Source organism: Hemicordylus capensis, chromosome 3 (assembly GCF_027244095.1).
Source record: "Hemicordylus capensis ecotype Gifberg chromosome 3, rHemCap1.1.pri, whole genome shotgun sequence".
Taxonomy (NCBI): domain Eukaryota; kingdom Metazoa; phylum Chordata; class Lepidosauria; order Squamata; family Cordylidae; genus Hemicordylus; species Hemicordylus capensis.
Window position 1 is genome coordinate 184,567,912 of NC_069659.1, and position 10,652 is coordinate 184,578,563.

A 10,652-nucleotide genomic window follows, 5' to 3' on the forward strand; every position below is an offset into this window, starting at 1 on the left:
AGTGTAGGGATGTGCGAAACGTTTCGGGTACAGAACGATCTGTACCCGAAACAGCGAATTTCGAGTGATTCAGATCCAAACCGAATCACCCCTTAAGATTTCAGAATAATTTCGGATCCGAAACTAATCACCCCTGTTTTGGATCCAAAATATTTGGATGTTTCGGACCTCCATTTTGTGTCCTTCTTTCCCCCCTCCATTTTGAGCAATGACGTCTATTTGAATTTCCTGCCTTTTTGCCTCCCATTGACTTCAATGCAAAAAGGTTTGATGTGACGTCTGCTTGAATTTCGGGTGCCAGGGGCAAAATAGTGGGGTGGGGTGGTAGTGCCTAATGGGTGGAGGCTACCACCCCAATTGCAGAGGGATTGGGCAAAGGGCTGATTTTTGGTGAATTTTTGAGGTTTTAGTGTCTTTGGGGCAGATTGGGGGCAGAAAGTGGGATCTGGGCCAAAAGAGTGGGGTGGGGTGGTATTGCCTAATGGGTGGAGGCTACCACCCCAATTGCAGAGTGATTGGGCAGAGGAATGATTTTTGGTGAATTGTTGAAGTTTAAGGTTTTTCCTCATAAGTTATAATGGACCTTTCAGCAGCCCCATAAGTGCACTTGGGGGTGCTGGGGTGGCCCAGAACGAGTGGTGGTGTACTGCACATAGGGTACCAACCACCCCCTTGGGTTGCTAACCCATGGGGTACAGGGTTCTGTTGTTTCTGAGGTATTCTGAGTGTAGATTCTATGTTAGCAAATTAGAGTGGATTCATGGTCTCTCATTGAAAATCTCATTTGCTATCATAGAATCCTTTGAAAAAGGATATCATAGAATCCTTTGAAAAAATTCAGGTAGCTTCCTTGCCCCTACCCGGCACTACCACCAACCCCACACCGCTCTAGGCCACCCCTTTCCCCCCGACGTGAAGCGATACACCCTCCATTTTACCTAATGGGGGAAAACCTTAAAGACGGGTAAACTTCAGAAATTCACCAAAAATCAGCCCTCTGCCCAATCACTCTGCAATTGGGGTGGTAGCCTCCACCCATTAGGCACTACCACCCCACCCCACTCTTTTGGCCCAGATCACACTTTCTGCCCCCGATCTGCCCCAAAGACACTAAAACTTCAAAAATTCACCAAAAATCAGCCCTTTGCCCAATCCCCCTGAAATTTGGGTGGTAGCCTCCACCCATTGGGAACTACCACCCCACCCCACTATTTTGCCCCTGGGACCCAGTTTTTAATCTGAATTGATTCGGATTTGGATTCGGATTAATTCGGATCCAAATCGAATCAGGGGTGATTCGGATGAGCCATATTCTGATACAAAACAGAACAGGGGTGTTTTGGTTCAGATCTGAATCGAAACACCGAAAATCCAAATTGCACACCCCTAGGAGAGTGTGAGCTGAGATCAGTAGGCCTCTCCCTGTGCTTGTGCATCTGCAGTTTCCCCCTTTTATTCCTAGTTTTTTTTTAACATCCCTCACTCCAAATAAAGTTTTTCTGGAGCTAATAATGCCTCTTGTGTGAACCTTGCATATAACACTTCTGCTATAGTGCTGTCAAATTCTCCATTCTGAGGATTTTCTCCTGCTCTATGTATGCTTCCAAATGTCATGAAATGTGACTTTGAGCAAGAAAATGTGTGCACACACAAGGAAAATGCACAGGTGTACAGCAGTGTGTGCTATGCATTACAAGCACACATCACTGTGCAGTTTTTGACTGATTGATTGCATTTCTGTACTGCTTAACATAGAAATCTCTAGGCGGTGTACAGATTAATTCCAAATTTCCCTTTTTAAAAAATCTGTAATAAAGAATTCCTTGATTTTTATTTTTTGGTAGGGAATCTTCAGCTTCAATATGCAGGAAATTTAGTATAGACTATGGATGGGGCATGGGGTTAGTATTTACTGCATGGTAATATAAACAAATAAGACTGCATCTTTTCCAAGTTTGCCCCCACATCCAAGCTCCTCTTCCAGGAACTGAAAAGTCTTCTCTCCTGTAGTGTGATGCTAACAATTATCTGTGATAACATTTTGACTTTACTCCCTCATAGAACTACAGTTTCCAGGACTCCATGCAAAGTTGGAATATCTCAGAACAAGTATTTAATTTGTATATATCTGATGTCTAGTTTTCCACCCATACAGCCATGCATTCCTCAATTCAAAGCTGAAAATCTGCGTATCCCTCCCCACCCCACCCCACCCCACCCACTTTCATTTTTCATTACAGTACAAAGAAACAACTTGGAACTGAACTATCATAAGAACCCTATAATATCATTGTGAATGAAATGTCAGTAAACATAAAAATCTATCTATCTATCTATCTATCTATCTATCTATCTATCTATCTATCTATCTATCTATCTATCTACACACTGTTCTAACTCCTTTAACAGAATTAAGGGCTTGTGACATTGGTCAATAAATGCCAGTTGACCAAAAAAGAACAAGAAGAAATCCTCTCTATTCCTTCCAAATGTCATGATCTTACAAGCAAAATGCATAAAGAGGATAATCTGACATATGCGAACTGGGAGGACAAGTTTGTAATATCAAGGTAAACCTTTGGCTCTTTCAGATTGACAGCAATGGCAAGGATCCATGGAGCTTTCTGCTATGGATCCATGGAGTTCAGAAGTAATGCATTTCTTATGTGTAGGCTACAGTTTTGTAACTTAAGTTGACCCTGGTGAATCATTGATGAATGAAAAATAAAATGCATGAATTCCAACAGTGGAATCTGCAAGCAAGCTGAGGGAATGTACTTTGCTAAATTTTCCTCTGCACATATTGATGGTTAATGTTCTCCTGTTATGAGAATAATTGTTCTTCAGCATTTAACATCTGCCAATCAAGCTGGCATGCAATAGCAGTTAATATTTGATAGTATCTTACAATGACTTTCAAAATAATTTACTTAATTTTACATTCAGTCATGTATTTATCATTCATTCATGTAAATCCCCTTGAATAGGTAAAAAACTAAAACTAGTCAGATTTCCAATTCCAAAATGTAACTCATATTTTAATCAAATTTTGGCATCAAAAACTAACTTTTAAAAAAATTCAATAAATTCTGAAAATTCAAATGTTTCAGATTTTTCCAAAATTTCATTTCAGCTCTACCATTTATATATTATATCAGCATAAAAATTCCTCAAGTCTCCAGATTTCTGGCAAACCAGGAAGAGCAATATCTGAATCTATAGTGACAAACTCATCATAGTTAAGGTGCCCCTCTCTGTGCAAATACAACCCATTTACATGTTTCATAGCTGCTTCCCTCATAAACATCAAGTAGTCTTAACTTGCTTTAACTAAGACTTTATTCAGAAACAATTCCATTTTTCTCCTTCGCCTTTCCCTCCCCTTACTTTCTGACTCCACCCCTGACACTCTCTACAGGATCCCCACGGGGACAAACTTCTAAAAATCACAACACATAAAAGACTACTAAATAGAATACAACACTGCACTAGACAGTTCATCACTTGGAACAGCTCCACTGGACAGCACATTAATAGATGCAGTGGGGGGGGGGGCTTGCTTGTCCTACTGCTGCACCAACTGGAGTTTTCCAGGTCTCTATTAGTTTGGGAACTGGAATGATCAATTGTTTAGATCCAAATATTGTAGCCCGACTGCCTTGTGAATCCACCCACAAAATATTTTGAAGGCAGACCAATGTATTTCCATTGCTTCTGTGATGCTATTACTTTAATTTGCTCACATTGTAAGGATGGACAATTTTCACTAATCTCCTATTCTCTTTGCTGCCCCCATGACTCCTGAAAATATGCCCCCCAAACTCCCCTCAACCCTCAAGGGCACATGTTGAGGGCACACTGGGGACAGTAGAGGGAAGGGGATATTGGTGAAAACCACCACCACCCCTTGCACAATCAGGATTTTACTCTGTGCATGAGCCACTCTCATCAGTATTCAAATGACATTTGACTATACTTTCCTTTGTGTGATGTTCACACTAGCAACAAATTAATGACATACTTTTGGGTCTACATTTGCTTTTCTTCTTCTTTTTAGTATTTAATTCCTCCTTAGAATTACTCACTAATTTGAAAATTGAAGAAGCATTTTGCCATAAAACCATTCTGGAAACACCTGAATTTATTCGACCTGGTTGTAAGGTGGAAAGTGCTCCGTCTTGCCACAGATTTGCCATGCTCCATCTACTTTGTTACTCATCCATATTCACGACCCATTTATCTGCTTGGCCACACACATTCATAAATGATTTTTTTTTTTTGTTCTTGCTTGCAAGTATGTCTAGGAAATGGTTATTCTCCCCATGAATGCTTCTATGGTAAGCTGCATGCTAACAAGGATTGCATTGTTAATGGTGCTTTGTATGTCAGAATGCTTGTCTCTTCACTCCTGTTTTTTGAGTAACCCATCTCCCATGTGAGATTAAAATCCCATGAATTCTAATGTAGCAAACACTGGCTACTAACAAGCCAAAGCTCTCTGCTCCCCCCACTCAAATCTCATTGTGCTGCTTTCCCATGCCCTAGTATGATCCAGTAGCAAATGCTGCTGCACCAAAGGGACACATAGATTGCTACCACATAGATACCATAACCAGAGGTGCACCTAGGTAATTGTGGAGCCTGGACCTAAAGACCTTTGGAGGCCCCTCCACTCCCCTGCAAATTAAGCATTATCATGCCACCAGGGACAGACTTAAGAGGATTTGGAGGCCCTGTACTTTGGCCCTGAAGTCCAGTGGTAAGAGCACCTCTGACCATAACAATTCAGCTACATGGACTGCCATGCAAACTCCTGCTGTTTATTTCCAAGCTCTGTTTCCAAGGTCGTTTTCACCAGCAAGACGATACTGTGATCTGACCTGAGGTGCCTAAAACTGGTTTTGACTCCTTTCTGGTTCATCTCTGGAACATCCTTACAATTAAAAAAAAAAAGAGGTGGCAAAGAGATAAGGAACTGTTCACTTTCTTTCCAGAGCAAACCTGCATTTTGTGACCCACCAAACCACATTCACCTGCCACAGATTGTGGTCAGCCAGTGACTGATAACGGTCATCCTGCTCTTATTTTTGCTGTCCCAGGCAGGCAGCAAAAAAGGAGGTTTATTGTGCCATTAGTGGACTGCCATACCTGACGATTGAGCTGTGTTCAGCTTGGAAGGCCACAAGTCATGCCAGCTTTCTCTAGAGTGTTACTACAGATGTCCCTTAGGCAAACGCATGAAGTGTCTAAGCATGCTGGCACTGTGGTAAATTTATGAACTGTGACCACTAGCAGATGGGCAAACTAAGGAAGCCAGGCTCTGAACAGTGCCAAGGGTTTGCAAGAGACGATAGCTGCTGAGCATCCTTAGCTCCCAACAATTGCATGGGGAATTGATAACTCTCTGCATCTCAGAAATTCCTTGCAATTTCATACTCAGAGCATGTGTGACATTCTCCCTTTTATTCCCTCATAGGAGTTTTATCCTGACATTTCATGCCTTGTGTGTTTTTATAAGCAGGGAACATCAATAGGATCTTTACTGCCTATTTTGTCTCTGTTTTTCAATTGTGCTAAAGGAGAAGCACAGAAACAAAGAAACATACAGGGATAAGTAAAGAGGTACAAGCATGCCTTGCAGGCATTGTTTAAAGCAGGGAGGGGTTTAAGAGGTATTGAACTGCTGACCTCAAATGTTTTATATTGCAGTCCGATGTAGAAGTACTAAACTGCCTCACCACAGGGAAGAAATGAGAAATTTTGAGGGCTATTGAACATTCTGAATTCTTAGCACAGGTGTTTCCATAATTGTGATGCATTGAGAAAGTTTATGGTGTTCAATGGCCCTTAAACTCACCAAATCCTAGGATTAGTATGTTCAGCTTTCAAATAAAGCACTCAGGGAAAGTGCTGTTTCTTTAGGCACGGTACAGAGTTTTAAATCTATATAAATAAGGCTAAAGACACATGGGGCAAATCCCACCCTCGCAGTGCTAAACCACTCAGGGCACTGCCGAGGCAGCTCTGAGGGACTGGAGGTCGCGGCATCGGCATCCGGTCAGTCCAGCGCACAGCCAGCCCCCGCGGCAGAGAGGGGAGATTGAGGTGGGGATGGTGGTGGAGGCGATGGAAGCTTAGTCTATGAGTCTACCTGCCACCCAAATGACAGATCAGGCCATTTTCGGCCCATTTCAGGGCTCTCTATGTGTGTGATGGTGGGTGGCACCTTAAGGTGGTGAGGAGAAGGTGGTGAGCAGATCAGCAGGAGGGCTCATGGAAGGAGCTTCAGCTGCCTCCACCACCATCCCAGATGGCAGCAGGTGGAGAAGGTGGAGTGGGGGTGAATCAGCTGGAGAACTAGTGTGCAGATGCTCTGCACCAGCCCAGTTACTATTGTAGGATACCTTAGTTATTCCTAATCTACATAATTTTCTTCATTGTCACCCAAGACCAAGTCCATTCCAGTGACTCTTGCACTTGACCTCAGCCTCTAAGCCAGGGTTTCTTAACCTTGGGTCCCCAGATGTAGGACTACAACCCCCATTATCCCCAGCAATGGCTGGGGCTGATGGGAGTTGTAGTCCAACAACATCTGGGGACCCAAGGTTAAGAAACTCTGCTCTAAGTACATCATTTCAATGCTGAAAACATCCCTGTCAGAATAGGAAGATACTTTATACTAAGGTGGGCTGCTGGTCTATGTGCCTGAGTACTAGTCTAGTTCTACTAGTAGCATCCCTCTTGAGTTCGGGCATAGATCTTTCCCACCTGCTGGCTGAGACACTTTTAAGTGGAGACATCAGGAACTGAACCTGGGAGTTAGCAAGGCATGTGCTTGACCAATGAGCTATTGCCCCCATCCCATCCCCATATATGAAGATGCATTATACTGAAGTGGACCATGTTTTACAAGCCCAATTTTACAGCAAAAGAGCGATTTACAACTAAGATTTTGCTTTGTAGAAATGCAACACGATTAGCCTTACAAAACTGAGGTTCTATGTTTTTCAAACAGAACAGTACTTTCTAAACTGCCAATAAAATTTCCCCCCAAAGGGTTCGTTTTTAGTGTGCGTAACAGTGAGAATTGCTCAACTTGCAAGGAGCTCGCTTTCTGAGGCTCTTCACATGATTTTCCTTTGAGCCCGGTGGTTTACACGAGCAGCAAAAATCAGGCTAGGCTTTCCTAGCCCGATTTTTGCTGCTCGTGGGAATAGCCCCTCTATGTTTCTGCGTGAATCACTGCTCTAGGTGTGGCTAATCAACAGGTCTAGGGCTAAGCTGAAATCTACCCCCATTTCAGCACCCAATTCACAGGGTACACATTTGGGGAGGTAATTTTGGTTGTTTTCATTGGAGTGGGGTGAAACTCAGCAGTACTGCTCCTAATAGCTGTTACTGTTTTCTCATAAGCCCCTCAATGTGAGGATAGGAAACACTGCCTTCACTCTGATTGGCTTCAGAATGACACCACACTCCTGTTTAGGTGTACCTGGGTACAATGTTCCTTGTCTGTAGCCATGTCCTGGCTTGCCCCAAGTACAGCGTTTTTCTGCAGAGGCAAACGATTTATACCAGGGAAAGTTTCTCGCTGGTATCAGGAACACTGGTCAGCATTTCAGATCTTTGGAAGAAACTCTCCCTGGATAGACAGCACACAAATGCCGCACTCAGGGAGACGTGAGGAAGTGGCTACAGAGTACAACTCCATGGAGCCCAGGCCTAGCCTCCTGTTCCCCCTGTACCTGGGAACAATAACATTGGAATCTATTATATTAATTCTGGATGTACCTTGGAATGTGCGTCTTAGAGCCCAGCAGATTGGCTGGGCGGTAGACGCGCCTGATTGGCTGAGGTGCACCCAGGACGATTGGTTGCCATGGAGGCCAGATGTGGCAGGCCCGGCCGCAGAAGCAAGGCCCAGGAGGGGGGAAAGAAAGGGGGTGCAGAAGTGGCAGTGGGGACGGGAGGTGGCTGGGCTCGGAAGCAGAGACTGGGGCAGAAGTGGCGGGAGAGGAAACCGCTGGCCCCAAAGAGCGTACAGATGCTCTGTGTGGGGTCGGCTAGTAAAATTTATTACACAAGCCCTTTTCTGTATTATGTAACCAGGTGCAGTATATCAGGTACAAGGCTAACAAGAGCATGTTGGCTAACCCCACCTTCTTGCACCAACATGTCCAGCAACCATGCAATACTTTACTTGGGGAAAATTCCTCTCCATGATCAGGAATGCTGCATACCCAGTCACATGGAGACACTCTCCCCAGATATAGCATCTGCAAACAGAGGCATTCCTAACCCCGGACCTTGAGGCCCCTGTCTGCCCCATTGCAGCAGTGGTGGGGCCAATGGGCCTATAAAACTGTGAGGCGCTCCAGTGTACCTGCATTCTTTTGATGGTTCAGCGGGATGGGACAAGCATGGGGTGGCAGCAGGAGCTCCACCCCCCAAAAATGCAGGGGCACCTTGTGGCAGGGGCAGTCCAGGCACCAAAATTACCTAGGTATGCCACTGACAGCAAACACTGTGATTATGGAAAGTGGGAGGGGGGATGGATACAGAGCATGCTGATACAGTCATGCTATACCCTGGTACACAATGCCTGAACAGAGCTAGAGCATCATTCTGAAGTCCACCAGTGAAGTCAATGCTTCCTGCCCTCACTTTGAGTAGTTTCTTGGGGAAAACCGGTCACCACCAGCTGCCAGGAGAACCACCATCACTATGAAACAGGTGATGGAAAACATATGAGAAGGGGATAGTTTTGGAAAACATTTTGTCCTCTGTAGCTCTCAGTAATGTATGAATTGACCACATCAAGCTATGTATAGTAGAAACGGAATCTTGGACCCTCCTCACATAAGAGCTCTAAGCGGATGGAGCAAAGCTCAATACAGGTCATCTGCTTTATGTGCAGAAGGCCCCAGGATCAGAGCCTGGCAGCATCTCCAGGTAGGGCTGGGAAAGAGACCTGTCTGAAACCTTGTTACCTGAGAGAAACTTTGTCACATATGCCTTGCCCCATTTGTCCCTCCCGAACCTTAAGATCTCCTTCAGAGGCCCTCCTCTGGGTATCCCTGCCAAATGAGGTGAAGCGGGTCGCTACCAGGGAGACAGCCTTTCGGTGGTTGTGCCCATTTATGGAATAGCCTCCCCAGTGAGATTCGCCTGGCTTCATCACTTTGTTCTTTTAGATGCCTTTTTGTTTACCCATGCCTTTTAAATTTTAAATTTTCGTTTTCAGATTTGATCTGATTTTTAACTAATTTTATAAAGAGTTTTAAAGCTGCTTTGTATTGTACTTTGTATTTTCTTTTCATCTTTTTTGTCTGTTATGATTTGTCTGTTATGATGTGTTTTAATTGTGTTTGATGATGGTGATGATGATGATGACAATGACTGGACAACCTTGGTTATGAAAACACTGGCTGATATCCAGACTCAATAGAACTACTCATGAGTTACTCTAAAGGACTACTAAATTTCAACTGGACTTCCATCAAGTAATTTAATACAAAAGTCAACCATGATTTTTATTTTATTTTATTTTAAAACTAAAAACCCCAAGGGTCAAATCTGGCCAACAGCATGTGCTTCTACACTCTCTGGAATCTTTACAATGGACTCCATAAGTAAACATGTCCCCAACCAGTGAGAGTCAGTGTAAACAATACTAAGCTAGATGGACCAATGGTCTGCCTCAGTATTAGGCAGCTCCCTATGTTCTCCACATACAGCCTCCATATGCTAAGAAGGGCTAAGACTGCCATATGCTAAGACCAGCATATGCTATGTTCCTCCACATACAGCCTCTGTATGCTAAGATTGCAGCAGTTATTGATTCTGACAGTGGATCCAGGCACCTGATGAAAGCCCCCTTCCAGCCCCTTCTGATGCACCACAATTGCTTCTTCGCCTTCTGGCAGTGCCTTCTTGCTGCAGAAAAAGGAACAAGAAAGTAACTGTATTCTGTTTTTTAAGAACCTGGGCATTGCTGGAAGATAAGCAAGCAAGCTGGACAGCTGGTGAGTGGACAGCAAGAGTAGGGTTGAAGGGAACACTCCGCAGGTGGCTGTAGCAGCTGTTGGAATTGATAGCTGCCACAATAAGTCCAAGCCTTGTCATCACAGGGAAGCCTTCATTTTTTGTGAACGGTGTCTTGATTTGAGCTACTGGCTAGACAGTTCCTAGTATATAAATTTCTATTCTTCCTTTGGCACCAAGAACCCAGAGTTTCTGTGTCTTTGAAATAATACTTCATTATGCTGTGCAAGCTTCCTGAAGGATACAAGATCATGGTTAAAGATCTGTATCCCCTAATTAAGCCACTTTAGCTCATTTTGCAAATTAATAAAACAGCCCTGCAGCCTTCCATGCACAATGCAACAAAAAATTAAAGATCTAAAATTCTTATTATTGTCATTGAATTTATTGAAATTATAGATGGGGGGAGAATAAAATAAATGGATGGAGATATATATGTGGATGGAGATATATATATATATATATGGAGATATATATAATATGATGTGGAGTTTTCCTTTATGAGAACAAGTTTGTTAGGACTAACATGTGGCAGTACTTTCAATTGCATCCCTCCCCTGGGTAGCTTCATGCATCTTTCATTTGTTTTCTTCTACCCTGGTATCTTG